Source organism: Strix aluco, chromosome 6, assembly GCF_031877795.1.
Source record: "Strix aluco isolate bStrAlu1 chromosome 6, bStrAlu1.hap1, whole genome shotgun sequence".
In the NCBI taxonomy this organism is placed as follows: domain Eukaryota; kingdom Metazoa; phylum Chordata; class Aves; order Strigiformes; family Strigidae; genus Strix; species Strix aluco.
In genome coordinates, this window is record NC_133936.1 from 12,460,440 (window position 1) to 12,479,725 (window position 19,286).

At 40.8% G+C, this 19,286-nt stretch overlaps 1 long non-coding RNA gene across 1 annotated transcript in view; it reads left to right on the forward strand.

Annotated features, from left to right (window-relative positions):
• The window catches only part of LOC141925121 (uncharacterized), a 28,639-nt gene extending 15,706 nt beyond the window's left edge, over positions 1–12,933 (forward strand). The window contains exons 2-3 of the long non-coding RNA XR_012623761.1: positions 10,215–10,300; positions 12,779–12,933. This is a non-coding gene — a long non-coding RNA (uncharacterized LOC141925121). The remainder of the gene's footprint in view (positions 1–10,214; positions 10,301–12,778) is intronic.
• Positions 12,934–19,286: the final 6,353 nt, after the last annotated feature.

Here is a 19,286-nt window from a genome sequence, read left to right on the forward strand (position 1 = left end):
TAAGCATTAAATGGATAGTGGCATTCATTATCTTAAAAAAATAAACACATGAGAAAACCTTTCTGCCACAGATCATAGCCTTGTTTCCTAGTGGCAAAGGGAAAACAGAAATAATAAGTGCCCAGTGAGAGGTATTTTGACCTTCTGAACAGCCTCCCATTACGAACATCAGCACTGAAGAATTCAGGGAATTAATCAGGGAGAGAGGAAAATAAACAAGAAGGTGATTCATGAGGAGATTTACAGGGCTGAACTCTACGTGCACGGGAAAGCAGATTATTGAATAATGCACAGCCTTCCGTTACCAGAACAGCCTTATTTCTCAGCTCAGCAACCAAACGCGCTCATTGCTGAGGTGCCGGGCTTACACAGAAAGTCTTCAAACAAACTCTGATCCTCTGTCAAAGACCAAAGAGGCTGAACATAATTTTATCCAAACCATCTAAAAATAGATCGCTATTGAGCAGAGGACAGAAAGAAGTTGCCTCAGCACCAAATTGCTCTCTTCAGAGGCTTTATTTCTTTGCAACTAGAGATTTGTAATTTAAGAAAAAAGCCTCTTCCATCTTTTCTGCAATATTACAGTAATGGAGAAGGAGAATGTAGCCACTAGGTTTTAGTACAAAATTCCTGCTGGGAGGCAATTTAAAATTGCCTTCCCTCTTTCTGGGTCCCTGCTATGGCTCAAAGCAATCAGCAGCAAGGGGACTCCAGCAAAGGAGGGGCTGAGGGCAGGCACGTGCAGGAGCATCACCCCTGGACCTGGCTGGCATTTGCACAGGCAGCATCAGGTTTGACAAAGACCCCCAAAATCCACAGAACAGAGAAGACGGATACAACTCCAAATTTCCCAGCTATTTAGAGAGCAATTTGAAAGTTAATTGCCCTTTTATCCTTTCTCTAAAATATTTCTTTACAGGAAGGAGTGAGGTAACTTTCATTTCATTGAGGTAACTTTCATTTTAATTATGCAGGATAAGGCTCCTCAGCTGATTTGTTTTAACGCACTCTCCGCTGTTCAGTTTGGACAAAGCTCCTCTTTTATTTACCACCAACTGAAATCAATAGAAAAATTCTCACCGATTGCACTGAGCTATGGATCAGATCTTTGCGCTCTGCAGCCTTTAAGGATCTGAAATTGTGACTGTATTTTAACATACAGAATTTTTTTCTTTTGTGCAAGAAAGCATGTGTCAGGCGCTTTGGGGAGTGTGTTTCAAGTGCCTTATTCACTCTGTGCTCTGCTGCTTGAGGAAGCATATGGCTCTTTGTGTTTGAAGTCCCATAAATCTGCATTAGTTTAAAATATATGAATGTGAATCATTAGCCTAAGATTTCAGAGCTAGTAAAAGAGAACATAAGTTCAATATCCCTTCTAAGCATTTCTGAATTTGACATTATTATGACTGACAATAACACCATAGCTGCATATTTAAAGTGTGTCACTGACCACTCTTAAGACAGCTTTTTCTAGGGATAAAAACTTCTTTTAAAGTTAAAAAAAAAAAAATTATATTTTTTCTGTTGAATCTTCACAGACAAATAGCTTGTGAAGATTACATACCTAAAATAGCAGCAGCACCACTTGAATCTAATTAAAACCATTTGTCAGAAACATATTTTAAAATTCAATGAGACCTGTACAACCAGCCTTGAGTTCAAACTACAATTATCCTGCCCTGCATATAATTAGAATCACAGGGATTAATGAGCACATACAATTACACATTTTTTTCCTTCACCCAAGTTTTTCATTTTAGAGGAGGAAGGAAATAAGTCATTGAGGAAGAAGGTAAAAAAAAAAAAAAAGTTGTGTATTTCAGACTACACTAAAGTGAAAAGCATCCACAGAGAATAAAGGGGGTTTTTGTGTGAAAGAAAGACTTGGCAAAGTTTGGAAATGTTTCCAAAACTTTTACTTCGACACTGTCTTCATGACGTGTCCAGAAAGATTTGAGATTCAGGTGTGCTTGTCTTTAGACACAAGGATTATTGTCTTAAGTTAGCCTTGAAAGTTCTAGATGTTTAACCACTGACTGAATTAACAAAAGCCATTTATTTCAAGAAAGAGAAAACACACATTAAAATACAAGGAGGCAAGATAAAATTCCTTCTTTACATGCACCTCCTTTCCACTTTGTTTATTCCTTATCTAAAGGCAAGAAAAAATGAAAGTGAGACGTAATGCCAAAGTGGCTTTTCACTACCTTAATGCTCCTCCTGCTTCAGGCTTTTACCAAGACCTTGCCACTATTGCAGCCCTTACTCTATGTTGGGTCACAAGGAACAGAACAGCTAGAAAATAGTGAAGTCTTACTAAAACCTCTCTCTCACCTTTTTCTTACCTCACCTGACATTTCTCCCATGGTGCTGCTCCAGCTGCTCCACATCACAGAGGATGAGCAGAACTAAATAGGATAAAATGCAAAGATCCTATATCTTAAATAACACTGCTATCACAAAAAAGAGATATGGCCTGCAAAGATAAGGAATATCTTTTATTAGTTCAGCAGATATAATTGGGAAACACCAGATATGCTTTTGGGTGCATTAGACTTCCCTTCAGGCCTTTGTAATACTTTTCCCTAAAACGAGGTTTATATTCCCCCAAATATGTCTTGTTTTTCCCAGTAATACCATCTGACCTAAGAAAATGTAGCACGTTTTGCTACACCATTTGCCTTGTTTATACCTTTAGGTTGGATGGTCACAGCTACAACACTGTAATGCTATGGCAAGATTGAATTAAATTCTACATTTGTTGTTAGCTTAGCAGCAGATTGGGCAGACACCGACATCCTTTCATCACTCGAAAATAGTTCTCAAATAATAACCTTAACAGATTTCCAGACACAAAGAAGTCTGTGGTGATAAGAAAAGAAATCTGCACATCAAGTATATGTCCAAAGCTCACTCTGATTTAGTCATCACGACTGCTGTTTTAATTCATAGGTGCTATGCAGTACCAAGGCTATGCCTTTTCATGGCTTCACATCCCTTTTCTTAACTTGATCCAACACTTGCCTTTTCACTAGCTTTTCACGGACTCTGGATACAACTAGATTAATTAATCTCATACAATCAATAAAGAATTTATCTCCCATTGGCATCATATAACTTGCTTCACTTGGTTTTCCCTGAGGCGATGCTCCTTTAAAGGCTTGATGAAGACTGAACCCACAGTACATAAAGTGTGGATATGCAGATTCCTTATGTTTTTATAGCCTTCCCCATATACATAATATATGGTGCTTGCACGGTGTGGGCAGAGCTGTTACTGACAACTTGTCTGTACACCAAATGCCTCTATTTGCTGTAAGAAATCCAACCTCTTTTTACAAAGCAAAAGGTGGAAAAAAGCAGACTCTGGCTGCAGCTAGGCTAAATACTCCGAAAGAGGCATTTTTTTTTAGTTCAATCAACAGTAGCTTCCTTCCAATTTTTACTGCCAAGTCATTTCCTCCAGTGGTCGTTATGTTGTTATTTGTACAGTGATAACTGCTTTGCAGGAGAAGACGACGCTCTCCTTTCGCCAGAGTCAATAGGCAATGGGAGGACCACATCTCAGACCTGTGAGGACAGACTCACATGAAGGGGCTTTGTGCAGGCATGTTTGATTGTCTTTCCAGTGCCAGAAGAAAAATCAGGCTCTCATTTTCAAATGATCCAAAAGACAAAAGTAACACATAGCACAGGACAGACAAAAGGAGAGCTGAACTCTGTAATGACATAATTACATGATTGTCTAGTTTCACTGTGTATTCAAATACATCAGCTCTTTTTCTAAATTAAAGCTGTGATTTAGTAGCCTTCCTGACTAGCAAACAACTGCTATATAGCAAGATTTGTCTGTTATTTAAGTACCAGCATTAGACTCTATCCTTTTCAATTGAAGGCAATTGCTAAAATTTTTGGATCCTTGCTTTTAAGCAGAAGTTGTTTTTGTCAATGCTTCTCTGCCAGCAGGGATCACCTGAGGCAGGACCCCAGCTTGTGCCCCTTTGACCACTTCATCTTCAAAGCCACGGACTTGCCCCACTGGGGTGGTCTTTCTCTCCCCCACCACACAGCTCTGCACCAGGGCACCCCATGGCTCCTCTCCCAGCGCTGCCTCCACCTCCCAGCAGCCCTGCAGCAGCCTCCTGCACCCCAGGCACCACCCTGGCCTACCTCTTCCTCCATGCCCCATTTCAAGCCCTAATCTTTCTTTCAGGGAATTGTAATTTAGGTTTAATACAAAACTTCTTAAAGTACCTTATTTGATTTCATCTTGTTTAGGCAAAGGTAGGAGACAGACTTTCTGGACTTAAAGGATTTATTATGATAAGTACCTGAGTTGGTAAAGAATTCCATTACAATAGACTTCAAGGTCATGAAAAAGCAAGGGTTTATCTTATTTTCACTACAAAGTTTGCAGTCATGTTGCATTTCTTCTTGCTTATCGAAAAGAAGCTCCAGAGGCTTTCTGAACCTTAATTAGATTAAAATAACGTGGTAAGAATGAACTCATTCTAATTTGATCATTTACAAGTCCACTTACTGAAATGAGCCCTGTGGCTAATTTGGAAAATAAACAAAGTGGCACTTTAACCCCAGTTGTCTTCTCCACTGTCCTTCCTCAGCATGGTAGAGCAAGAAACCCCTGTTTGAGTTGCAGAATTCTAAGACTTTTGAAACTGGGCAAGAAATAGTCATACTGGGCAAAATGTGGGACAGTAGGGACACCTAAACTTCAGAAAAACATATTGTAAAGCAGGGAGTTGAAAACACAATATCCTACTTACAGGCTGTCATGCACAGTATACAAAACTCATGGATAAGGTCCCAGGCTTAAGCCCTGATTGCAAGAAGATGACAGCACCAAAGGGGTCATTGATGCCTATAAGCAGCAGGATTGAACCCCAGATTACTCTTACAGAGTATTTCCATTTGGTTGCCACTTCCACTTGGGAAGTTCTTGCTAAAACTCTCCAGCTACTGCTCCCTCCCAGGCATAAGGTGACCAGAAGACTTGGTTTTTGCATGCTCAGCCTCAGTTGCCACATGCCCATCTCAAAATGTTACAGAAACTTGCTACTGCATGCAATAGCTCACTTGAACATGTGAAAAGTTTCAATTTTTTTTTTAATGCTGTTTAAGCAGGACTCATTTCAGAATTGTTGTACATTCATGCATTTGCACAGGAGACCTTATGATTTGAGACAGATAGATGACAACTGGAAGTGAGCACAAAAAGAGGTCAAAAGGAGAAATTTAACAGGTTCTTTGCAAGGCAATGGCCTTTTTTTTTTTTTTTTTCACTCTGCCAATGTATATCCATTAAATAATTGGTCTGCTTAATCTTTTTGTGATAGTGAATAACCAACTCTGTTCTTGATTTTTGTGATATTATTCTTTTCAACTTCCTTTGTTCTTGCATGCACATACACATGTACAACTCTTCTACAAATTACCACCAGAGTCATCACTGGAGGGGATGCATGTGCACATAAATTCCTCCTATTTTATTGCCTATATTTACCATCAGAATAGTATGAGGCTTTTAGAAGTACAAAGAGTCAGATTATTATTTCCATCTTCCATTCAGGATGCATGTTTCTCTACCAGTTTTTTTCCACTTTAATCAGTTTTCTTTTAAAGTATCTCAAGCAAGTAGGTTTTCCCAGGAAGCACATTCTGCTGACATTTCATTACATTGGGTTATGTTCAAAACTGAGTCACACCCTTAGAAGAAAGTCCTGTGGAGATGCTAACAGATCTGGTTCAAAATTTAACAGTACCACTGACTTTTTTTACTACCCCTGAGGCCTTTCTGCAGCCTGCATGCCAGATAATTTATTCCATCAAATTTTCAATATTTTGTGACTGAGACTGATTTCAGTATTTCTCTGCTGATGTATTATCCCTTACATATTTCCCTTGTTAGCAGACAAAACAATGTGGGGAGAGAGGGTGAACTGGAGGTCTTCTGCCATTTACATTAATGGCACTAAAACTGCAAATATTAATATTGTTATTCAGTTCATTGAAAACAGGCTGGAATCTCATCAGAAATTATGATCTAGCAAAGAGAGCCTATTGTAAAACAATGCATTTTCTCTCTTGGCATCCTCTTTCTTTTCTCCAGAGAAAACACTGTGTCTATGCCTAATTTTTCTGGATATTTTTCTTACTTTCATCATAGAAATTAGAGGGAGGATAACCCTATTTTGCTCTGCCATGTTCTTGGTTTGGACCAAATCTAGAAGAGGTGCCAAAGATATTGATCATTTGTTGAGGCAATATGAGGATAATACCTTCACAAAAGATTGTCACATAGTAGAGAATGCAGAAGTAACTCTTCAAAACACAGTAGAAAAAAAAAAAAAAAAAGAGTTGTAGGCAAAAGAAAACTCATGTAGAAAGTGGGTTTGCTTATCATTTTCAGCATAAATATGCAAGGCATCTAAGGAAATTATGGATTCTGCTGCAGGACCCCATAATAAAGACCCCAAATCTCTCCACTACATACAGAAAAAGACTGCAACAAAAGCTGATACAGAAAAAAGAGTCAGAAAATGAGAACAGTCACTCATTCTCTCCCATTCCCACCTGATGACCTTCCTGAAGGTCAACCCATTCCTACCTGAAGATCATCATTCAGCCCTGCCACCAAGCTCAAGTCCTTAAAAACAGGATCATATTTACCAGGAGTTTCTCATTATTTTCTTGATTTGTAACTTAATAGTTTGAAATAAGTGTTTCTAAATATCATATATTAGGCAAAAAGAGGTCCAGCAGGCCAGTATTCAAAGAATGCTAAATCAATTAGCTGTGCTAATTGCTTCCACCAGTTTGCTGAAGAGCCTCAGCTAAACATAATATTGAAAGTATATTTCTCTTTGCACCACTGCAAAAGGATTTCCAACACCTCTCACAGAACAGCTGAAGCTATTACTGGTTTTATGCCACCATCCCTTGATACAAATTACAGCATGCTTCTCCATTTAGCAGCCTCTTTGCTCTCTCTTCTCTGCTGTTTCCCCCACAAGTTCTGTTTTACTATCATTTTTTGATTTAGTACCTTTCAGTTTCCCCTTCCAACTGTGCACCATTAAGACTCCTCTATTTCAGTCTTCTTCCCCAGCTGCTGAAAATTATAATTCTTTCTTCTAGTACTTGGCTTCCTACCCTTTGATCCTTTTTTTGCCTTCCTAGTAAGCCACCTGACCCTTTCATACTTCCTCCACCCCTTTTTCCCTCATTCACATCCTTCTCTTCTTTCTCAACTGCTTTCATCTTTCTTCATCTTTGTGCTTTGGCTTCCCAGATTCTCTTCAGCTGAAAAGGTAAGATTTTTCCTAGAGTCTGATAAAGCCCTGAAGTCAAAAACATCATCTTTAATCTTATTTTCTAATTTTCAGTATGGATTCTATTAAAATGGAGTTGGGGTTTTCCACTTCACAGTATGCTGATGCAGCATTATCAGAGTTCTGGTTACGTGGTAAAGGGCTGAAGGAATTGAAAGGAATTAAAAGCCAAAGCAAAAATCAGATATTAGCTAAAATTATGTATAGATGTGGATGTACACACAGGTACACACAGCATCTCCATCTTTCATTATGCACAACTCTTTGTAACTCTCTGGTCTCTTTACATTAGCGATACAAAAAAAATTAATAAAATAGTTAAAGCAGACCAAACCAGGACATGGTTATCCAAACTGGCAGATTTCTGTTGGTGGGCAGAGAACTGACCGAGCTGCACAACAGGAGAACAAGAGTCAGGAATGTAACATTTGCCAATGGCCTTTGTCACACAGCACATGCATGGGTAGGTGCTGTGCTTAGCTCACAGGTTCAGCAGTGTGGGCTGCCCAAACCACTCAGTGCAATCCCACAGAGGGATCTACAAAGGTAGAAGAGGAATTTACCTCACCCTCATGTTTCTTTTCAAAATTCTGAGTGGGGTAGATAAAAAAGAAGCTGAAAGCTTTTCCTACAAAAGAAGGAAAGCAGACTGGGTTCCCCAGACTTGTGTTCCTCCCAACCTACCGGTAACAAAAGGCTTATAAAACTATCCTGTTCTTCTTCAAGATTCCCCCAACCAGCAAGTTCCCAGTTAAAACACAAGAAATCATGGCTAGAACAGGTAAATCAGCTTCACCAAAGCCACAGCAAGGAGAGGGAAAAAAAAAATCTAAAACTTTTAGCAAAGAAAAATGTAGCTGCTCCCATCCTCCCTGCCTCACTTTCACCCCCGTTTAATCTCCTTTAGCTCACTGGAGTTGCACAAAGACATCAGCCTGTGTGAGATTCCTGGCTCAGCATGTGTACTTTGCTGGGCCAGTTTCATGGTGAGGTCTCTGCACAAGGCAGCACTCAGACAGGCCTCATCACAAACCAAGGTCCAACCCTTTGTCAGGGCACCAGCTGCACGCTTGAACTTTATGAGGCTTACACAAAGGCTCAGATATATGTGAGAAATATTTTTAGGTTTCCATCAAGCAGTAAGCCCTCTAAGGTAATTGTAGCAGCACCTCTGGAAGAGGTTGGTTCTGCTGGGGAGGTTTCACAGAAGCTCTCCGTTGCTGAGCTGTGTCAAGGCACAGCCTTGGCAAATTTGCATGCTCCACATTCCTCACTGTCTGAGCCAGTCTCTGAGCACCACCTTCATAGGCTTTCTGGCTCATACTGTGTGTCTAAAATCAAGATACCAGTCTCAGAAAGATTATGCCCTCAGCAACATTTAAAACAGCCTCTTTTTCTTCTTTTAATTGAGTGAAAGTTCTGCTGGCTATTTCTTTTTGATATTAAATTACTAGTCATGGATCTGACTGATTGCTCTAAAACCTAGTGTCAACACCAACTGGATTATGTACATCACCATCTGCCTTAAGATTCATGACTGAATTGCTGTGATTTAATAAAATTGCAGCACAACAACCACACCAAAGTAATTCTTCATGTTTGCACTTAACCTGTGGGAAGCATGAGCAGAATCGTGTTAGCTTAAACCTCTGTGAATGAGAAAACACAGATTAATGTCTGAGTTCTACTTATAATGTTGAGGCCTTCTCTGCTGTACTCACTGAACTTCTGACACTAGAGGATCAACAATCCCTTGGCACTACTGTAATGCTGTTAGTCAATAATCTCTTAACATGAGCTGTGGTGGGGAAAAGGACTGGGGGGGGGCAACCAGAACAAATACATTTGGACTGATATCACATGGGAACACAGCTGATTTTTGAGGACCAATGTGTTTTCACCTGCTGTGTCTCAGTGGATGGCAGTGCTCCTATCACATGTGCCAGTGGTTGTGAAGGCTTCGCTGCACCCATGGTTTGGGCTCTTGCACCTCCCAGTCATGTGCCAAGTAGCCCAAGAAGAAATTACGGCAGAGACTTTGGTGGCTAAGTCTCTGTGGATTCTCTGAGGGGGTGATACATGGTCCACAGATGTCCTCAAAGTAAATTTACTCCCAGGAATGTGCTCTCCCAAATTGCCATATAACCTTGTAGATCTGCAATGTAACACCAGCACACACAGACCTTTCTATGGAAAAATGTTCCAGTGGGCTGTTTTGCTCTTTTCTGTGCCTGGGAACACCTGGGCAGGTGCAGTGGGAGGCTGCAGTCTCCTCCCTGACAGAAGGATACAGGTAAGGGGAGTGAGGACCTCACAGAGGGCAGAAGGGAGAGATTGAAAGGCAGGGAGCAGTTACAGGTGTGAAGTGGGTGCACAGAACTGGTGTGAAGATCCAGGACGTCATCTTTTATCCACAGCTTGTCCACTGAATCTCCTTCCTCTGTCTTGCATTGACCTCCATTCTTTTCTCCCCAACTTCCAAAGCCAAGGCCAGAAAGGAAACCTGTGTTTGCACACCAGCATGGCAGAGGTGCTGTGCCTTCACCTTGCTGCTGAGAGGTACTCCCTGTGGTGCCAATTTGACTTAAGAAAAATGTGTGTTTGATGATGAGTTGAAAACATGTAAGTTTTTGATAGGATCAGTCATTATCACTGTAGTTGGCAACCTGTCGCACAATACCTCGTCTGCCTTCTCCCCAGCTAGCTGGGAAGTAGCTGCAGGGTACGCCCAAGGCTGGCAGAGCCAGTGTCCCTTCCCTGCTGCAGGTGTATAGCAACTTCTCTGCTGGGTGGTGGCTGGGTCATGGAGAGGGGAGAGAGAAAACTACTCACTCTGGCTGCTTTATTATCTGTTTCTCTTTGAAGCATGGAGTTTTCAGGAGGACTGGAGGGGAGGAATGACTGACAGATCCAAATGAACTGTGATAAACAGGCTCCCTCCCGCCACTCAGGTAAGCCTAGCAGCCATGAAATAAGAAAATCCGGCAACCAGGTCATAACTGTCATTTTTTTCTCATCCTGCCAAGTGTCAGAGCAGTCAGTGTTGCAGCAGGTGGCTCAGCGGTCATTTAGTGAGCGAGAGCACACTTTGCTTAAGCCATGACCACATGCCATCCCTGTGTCATCCCACCTGCACCAGAGAATTAGGGAATGAAAAATTTGCAGCCTGAAGGAGATGCCCTAGTTAGTTTTGCTGCCCTAGTTAGTTTTGCTGCCCTTGGATTGTTAGCTTGGATAGCAAAAAAACAATATCAAGCAAGGAACTTACAGTAAATAATTGATTTAGACCTCCCAGGCTTGCTGAAAGATGTATCGTTGGGATGAAGTTGGGAAAACCTGAGTTTCAAAAATGTATTCAGTATTCAAAACCCTCCACCTACATACATATTGCACCCTGCTAAGGTTGAAGAGCAGACAATATATGCAAGGATGTATGTTCAAGGCTATTGTTTCCCTTGGCTATGGCTACAAATAGAGAAATAATAAGCATTCAGTTCTCCACTCACTATTTAAGGATATGGTGATACAAAGCCAGCAAGCTCCTCTGCGTTGTCTTTCTCCCATGTCTTTCACAGACTATTGTTCTTTCTGAAAGACAGGATACAAACACAGCATGCCTCCACTGCTCGGGCAGTTTGCTTTTATTTTGTTTCTGTCAAAGGATCCCAGTGCTCCAACCCATGAAGGAGTGATTAGCCGCTCTTCTCTGCTCACCTTCTTATCAAAACACGGATTAAAGAAGGGTGAACCACTAGGACAAATTGGGGGAGGAAGGAGCATAAGCAGAGTTTTCCTAACCCTAGCAGCATGCATGTCCATACCAACCTCCCACCGACTTACTTCCGTTACCACAACGTGGTTACCACACAGCAGCTTTCTGAGACACTTCTTTTGCACACCTTGATCTGCTCATCATTATTAAGCTTTTGTTTTTATTGTAACATTACTGTTTCTCTGTAGAATAATTAAATACATTCCTATTAAACAAGGTTTATGAACTATTCTGCATAGCAAGAAATTACGGCAAGGAATAATAAAATATAAATCACAACAAAAATCATGTGGATTATTTAATCAAACCCCAATAAAACTTGTTTAATTTAATTTTCTCAAGAAATAAGTGTCTATATTTGCAGTTTCTCTGATTTAATTCATTCTCCATAAGCTTTGTTTCTGCTTTTAGCAGTCCGCAGAAAAAAAGTTACTGTGCCCATGTTCTATTGCATTTGCACCCTCTCAGCAGTGATATAAATGCTATTAAGCTCCCTTGACAGTTTGTCCAATATTTACAGATTATTGCTATGGGGTTTTTCAACCCTGGGGCAATACAAAATGTCTTAAAGGGAGAACAGAATGAAACATGATGTTTTTGTCATTATATTCTACTATATTACAGCACATAAAGCATGATTTAAAATTACCTGCCTGTTAAAGCCAGCTTAGATAACAATAGGTTTAAAAATAAATATGTATATCTAGATAAAAATCATTATGTATATGGAGTCAGGGTGAGTATTTCCATATGACTCTCAAATGGTTTCTGAGAATCCTGAAGGTGAGGAAGCCCAGGCATAGCTGTTCTTTTCCCAGGTGCTATGGGGAGTCTACAAAGAAGATAAAACAAATCTTCTGGTTTTAATTTATACCAAGCTCCTATGCCCTTTTATTTAACCAATGCTTAACCAACCTGAAAGGAACAAAGTCCAACTGCTGCTGAGGCCAGTGTCTCTTGCAGATTGTTTACAAGTGTTAGACACAGGGTTCCCTGCACCTTCTGTGCAGGGGGAAGAAGTTGGCCTTCTACTACTTCTTTTCCGATGGAGGAATCTCACTTTCTTTTGTATTCCTCCCTCAGAGCTTCCTGCAAGGCAGCATGATCCAGCCCTCAGTAATTAAGATGCCCATCCTCTTCCCACCACATTCAAGTACAAAAGCCTACTCTGACATCAATAAGAAAGAGAAAGTAATATTATTAGTGCTAATTGGTTAGAAACAAATCTCTCTGGGACATATAAAGCCTATTCACAACTTGAAACAGTTACGTAGGGGAGCATATAACTGAGCATAAGAACTTCATCAAGAAACCTCAGCAAGCCTGCAACCAGTTCAGCACAGACTTCTGCTAGTTAAACTCAAATAACCAGTACACTTTGGTGAATGACAATTTAGCAACATTGTTTAGCTTCTTATAGCTGTGAAAAAAAAAAACCAAACAAACAAAAAAAAAAAACCCACAACAAAAAACCAAACCTGCTTGAAAGAAGAGAGTTGTATATTCACATTGTTTCACTTCCATAAGCAGCAGGCTATCTGCCCTGCACTTCCTGACCTTCAAAGCTATGCCAAGATGCAATTTTAGACAAAAGTATCAGGAAGGGAGAAAAACTTTGTATATAGAAATAAAATAACCATTTCTATTTCATTTGTAGACTAAAGCCACATGAAGAAGTATCACCAACTTTTGCTGAAAGTTATTTAGGATTCATCTCTGGACCCACCTCACTGCAGTCTACGTACAGTACAGTTCCTATTACCTGAAATGAAGGCACCCAGAAACTTGAAGGAAGATACAGGAATGATAATATTCCAACATACCAGCTTTTGAGTTGTACAATTTCTGTAGTTGTTCTGCTCTAATTACTGAATGATCCCTTTTTCAGAGTAGTACATTATTATTACTTACAGTTCTCTTTTGCCAGATATCTAGTTTATATCCACATCAATACATTTGTATCTGTTGTGTCATATACTGACAGCCCATAATTCAGAAGGTATGTACTGTACTTCTTGACTCTAACTCTTCAAAGTGTTTTGCATTTGAAGGTTTTTGACTGAAGCATCCAAACAATTTACAAAGGTGATATGCAATCCATGGGAACTACTTGTAGCATATCTGTTTGTTGGTTTGGGACTAATATTATGTATCATTTCAGCATAAATGAACCAGGCCTTGCCATGACCCTGCCTTCCCTTGGAAAGCTTTTACATTTCAGAGCTCACATTACCTCCTGGAGTTACTGATTTTAGGCTGTCTGCCTAAAATCATTCCACTTGAATCATGATTTTAAACAGAGGATTTGGGGGATACACAAACATTGGGAATATATATTTTAACATAAAACAGGCCCTAATTTAAATATACAATTCTAGAAGCTGACAACACAGTTGGACATTCGAACCGTACTGTGCTGCTGTCCCCTCAGACAGTCACACACAGGTTCACATGTTTGCTGAGAAATATACTTGCAGGCTGTTCTCACTTTTTTTCCCAGCCCCCTTGATCCCAGTGGAGTCCTTGTCTCCCAGACACGGAGCTCCCCAAACCAAGGGCCACTCTATTTGTACAAACATGTTTGCAAGTTCCCTGAAAGACTGCATGGAGTGTCCCTGTCACCCCACTACATTTACACACCCCATGCTACCTTTAGGCATTCTGCAGTGTAGAGGGCATATGACCAGTACCTTGCCTATCCTGAGTCACAACAATATTTCGAGGTGCCCACCATGAAGGGTTCAAACACTCTCTGCTTTACTGGTCTCTAGCACCATTACAAACAACTTTTTTTCTGGAGCCTCAGTGACTTGTTGTTACGGAGGCTCTCAAATAAACAATCAACCACCAAAAATTAAAAAATTATTATTAACACAATTAACTAGCCTTCTGCAAATTACAGGTTCGAATGTCTGTGAGAGGGGAACAGAACAACTTCCTAGGGTTTAACGACAACCCAAAACACAGAACAAAGCACAACTCCTTAGGGTTTAATGACACCCAAAATGCTCTATCACTCACCTAACAAGTGAGGGCTCTCAACCTCGAGGACCTGCTCAGGGCAGCATCCCAACCCAAGTCACCTCAAGGAGTTTCCTTGGGCAGCATCCCGACCCAAGTGGAGAGTCCTCAACCGCAGCGTGCAGCTCCAGGGGACAAGCTCAGAATGGCTCCCCCAGGGGACTCCATTTATACCCAGGCCCAATCTGACCTGTAGTCAACAGCGGCTCCCATTGGCCAAAGGCCCCAACTACGAGAGCAAAAGCAATCAGGAGCTGCTACGCTTCAGCAGCCAAGAAGCCCTATTTTCATTGGGCGGGTGCACCTGCCACATTTGTCCAAGCTCTCCATCCTCACCCTTCTCTGGGTAACACACTGCTGGTGGAATCAGGGTGTTTCTGACTCACACAGGGATGCAGGGGAAGAGGAGTCTCACTCCTGCCAGTAGACTACAGCTAGGATCACAGAGGTGCTTCCAGAACTGGGTCCAATGGTTCCTCTCCTTAAGACCGGCCAAGCTCCATGGAGAAAACCTCAGCCTCTGGTACTGATGGAAAATGGGGAAGAGCTTGGAAATGGGGAGAGAGGGCCAGTGGATGGGCAGGCAGGTGAGGAGGGAGATAACTGGAGTAAGGATGAGAATGGAGCAGGAACAGCTTAATACAGAGGACAGTGGTGGAGAGGGTGGTGTTAATGTGGGAAAATTATGAAGAGGTGGGCTATCTACATGGACATTGGCCATGGAATGGGAGGCAATTATCTGCTGCTACAGGACAGTTTTGTGGTGAACTGATGTTTAAGAGTTCAGGGAAGTATTTCAGGATGAAGACTTGCAAAGGGTTGGGAAGTGAAACAAGAATAGGGGGTGGAATAGTAGAGAAAAAGGAGCTAATTGCCTTGAGAACAGCAAGGTGGGAATTAGGAGGCTTATTCTGAGGAAAGTCCACTAAGCAGAGCAAAGAATACAGGTAGTAAGGTCATATGGGGTGGTAATTTTTCAAGTGTAGAAATATAAATGTTCAGGGCCTGGAGGAGTTGAAGCTTTTGTGATGTCATCTTTTGCCATTTTTCAGTGTGGTTTACAAATCCTTAAGAAATTAATACAATTTTATTGGCATGATTTCTTGATCTACCAGTTTCATTAGCATTCTGCACACTAGGAATTTAACTCCAGAAGTGTTTTTTTCTTTTACTGTTTTTGAGCTAACATTTTCCAAGTCCTATTTTGTCTGTTAGTAATCACTTGGGAGATTATTATAACAATTTTTTTTTCATTCATTTCACTTGTAATCACATTCAACAGCAAAAGTAGATGAATAAGTTTCAAGCCGGTAAACAGTTGTTTTCAGTTTCATCCTCTGGTTCTCGTGCAGAAATATAACCCAAACACTAAATCAAATATTTAAAATCAAATCTGCTTTCCTGACTTTTTTGTTAAAGAAGTTTAATGTCAGGTTCTGGAAATCTTTAGGAAAAGCCTGCATTTTGAGCCTAAGGTACCAAATATCAATTGAAGCACATTTAGAAGTCAGTGTTTTTAAATGTCTATCCCATACATACTGAAGTGCTCACTAAGATCACAACATGATAGGGTAGGTCACACTCCTCTCCGGAGGAGACCAGGTGGAACAGGAATCAAGAAGCCAGCACTGAACCTTGTAAAGGTAGGTCCACCACAACAAAAGGGCTGACACTTTTGGTGCAAAAAAAAGGCAAAGGAACAGGAAATAAATTAAGGGAGATGACAACTACTGGACTCAGAATGGGGCTTAGAGTTGTGAGTGAAAGTCAAGGATTCAGTGGGAGACACGGAGCACAGAAATAGCATATTTTAGGTCAGCAAACTTCTTTCATGTGTTCTGACACAGGTGCGAAGACTGAGGCCACCACTCCCATCTCTGAGAATGAAACTGGAAATGAAGCTGTGAATAAGTTATAGCTCTGGAAATCAGACTGAAGAGAAGGGAGAAAATCCAACATCTTGACAGAAGCTCAAGAGGGGAAAAAAAATCCAACAGGTTTTACTCAAAAGCCAGGACAGTCTCTGGATGTCAGGTCATCCTCTGTATGACCAAGATATCAGGTCACCTTAGCCTAATTCAGCCCTGAGAAGGAGACCTGAGGCAGGACTCACAGAGCTCACAAGACAGCCAGTCCCATGATGTAACAAACATTACAACATGTCTGAGTTTAAAGTCAATATTGGCAATTAAGGCTGTTGGAGAAAGACAGAAGACGTAGCAATTGCCTTAGAGAAATTCTCCTATATAACTCCTTTATGTCTCTCCATATGGAGAAGCACAGACACTGAGAGTTCAAGCTTCCCTGGCCTAAGCCAGGCAATGTCCCTCAGTGGTAATCTGAGATGACTCATATTCAAAAAAGAAAAATCTGTTTTCAAGTCTTTATATTTTCAGCCTTCTCTGCTGTGGGAGTCATAAATTATGCTAACATATTCACTAGAAAGCAGAGTGAGATCACTAAATTCATTTCTCACAAGACAACAAACAGTCATGAGATAGGAAAAGATCTCCAGGCACTTTCAGTACCAGGCTGGGCAAAACTGAAGACAGTGATTTTTAGGTGATTTATTTATAGTTTTTTTTCCATAAAAGAGATATGATACAGATCCTGAGAAAGGTTTTGTAAATATTTGCCCAAACATTTAAGGAAATATAATGAGGAGGATATCACTAAAGGATTTACACGTCTGTTCCATAAATGGAACTAAAAATGATTGCTTGAGAACTTTAGCTGAGAAATATTGAAATTAAATGGAAGATCAAAAGCAGACTTTCCAAGTAAAGACTGGGTTGGAGCTAGATGAGAAAAAGTGATGCATAGTCCCCATCCTATAAAACAGGTTAAGAGAACCGTGTTTTAGAAGATAAATGCTTTTCTGTGACTAAGGTCTACTTTACATCAATAGATGTTTTCCTCAGACAAGATAATTAAGGTGAAGATGATAGTATCGATAATTTAATGCTCTTTACTTCTACTTAATAATTTAAGATGAAGACAACATTTTACCTTCAAGCTGTTACTTGCATCCTTTGATGTAGTCCTAGGCCTAAGGAGGCATGTAAGACATGCTTATTTTCAGTCATTTTCTACGTTGTTTCAAGGAGCAGATAATGATACATTTTCAGCACTATTATTTGGTTTTTAAAGGAAATGATCCCAAGCCTACTATTCAATAAATAGTAAGTTTCCTAATTATTTCAAATGCTTAGGTTAAAGTCTAAAAAGAGTAAAAAGTACATAGACCAGATTCAGAAAGTTCCCCATGGCTAACTTGAGAACACAGGTCAGTTTCCCAGTGAGGGTAAATGAAGTTGTACTGATTTACATCAATTACCTATTACCTATCTGCCCCGGTTGAAATTACATTTGAAATGGACTGTAGCATCAGGCCCATGTTTTACCTAACTCCCCACAAATATAAGCAAAGTTCATCATTTTCACAGGCAGAAGATTCTGGGATCTTTTTAAATATCAGGGAATTCCTCAGATTGACAAAAATAATAATCAACAATAACATAAGTAAAAATTATATAAGTACGGTATGTACAATTACAATGTTTGTTGTGAACTTGATTCTCCCACTGTCATGTTCTGAAGCCAATCCACTGCAGCAGCAACCCAAACTGGAATAACCAATCGGTATACCAGATGTAATACACTGAATTTTTCTTACAATGTCTTCTGACAAAACTTATTCATCATACTATGGTGTTAACATTGAATCAAAATGATAATTTCAATGTCTGTGTTATTAATTGCCTTGCTGACAAGAAGGGAAAGTATTTGATATAAAAAGTGTATAGGAGCAGCTACATGTGGGTAGATTAAAGGGAGTAGATTTTTAATCCCAAGGACCTAGGGGATGAAACCTAGATTAAAAGTTCCCTTAACATATTTTAACAAATTAGAGAAATCTTGTGGAAAAAAGATAGTCATTCAATAAGGGAATGTGCAAAATTCTACAGTGAGTCAGGATTCAGCAACAATACACACAACATAAAGAATAACGGGATAGCTCATACCGTTGCAGAAAGTTTTGAGGACTATTGTGAAATTCAAGTTCAACATCAGTTAACAACACTGTGCTGTTGCAAAAGAGAAAAACATTGTACTGAGAAATATAAACATGGGTATAATTTATAGACAGATGATGTAATCTTTCTGTTATTCTTAGGATTGGTAAGGTCTCAGCTGGAGTGTTTTGTCCAGTTTTGGGCATCATATTTCAAGAAAGATGTGTATCAGCTGAAGACTCCAGATGAGAGCAACTAAAATTTTACGAAACACAACATACAGGCAAGATTGAGCAATTTCAGGTCAATTACCATAGAAAATAGAATATCAGAGGTGACATAGTAATTGTCTAAAAGTCTTTAAAACACTAGTACAAAGAAGAAAGGGAAGTGATGCTCTCCAAGTTCATGGAGAATAGTAGATTAGAATGCAGCAGGGGAGATTTAAGCTGGGAGCAGGACAGACTTTTTCAGGGTGAAACACTGCAACAGATTGCTCAGGGGGATGGTAGCTCAGTGTGCAGCAGGGGACAGCACTCCCTCCAGGGTGGGAAGCCAGGAGCCACGTGCAATGCCACAGCTGGCAGGGCAGCGACCCGCCAGCCAGGGCCTGTCCCACTGCCCCAGCAAGGGATCAGGGCAGGCCAGGGAAGGCAGCCCCAAGCCTGTGTCATCAGGCAACTTCCTGGTGATGGGGCAGGTCCAAGGTCAAGCCAAGCAGTCAGCCAGCAGACTGGGGTCAGGAGGCCTGAGGCCAAGCAAAGCAGAGCAGTGGTGGAGACAGAGCCTGGCATCCTAACGCATTGCTGGGGCAGGGACTGATGGCCCTGGGCTGGGCTGGACTGATGGTCCTGGGCCCATGGGCAGGCATGGGGGCTATTCCAGGGGAGGCTGGTCAAGGCCATTCAGGCCACTGATGCCCTTAGGGCTGTGGCACATAGAACACCGCATGGAAAGGCTGGAGGTCTTCAAGAGCAGGCTAGACAAACTCCTGGCAGGATGGGCACAGACATCACTGATCCAACCCTGGGGAAGAAGGAGAGACCAGATGACCTCTAGGCTTGCCTTCATTACTTTGACATCTTAAGTTTGATGCCATAGGTCTGAATTATTGCACATCTGCTGTGG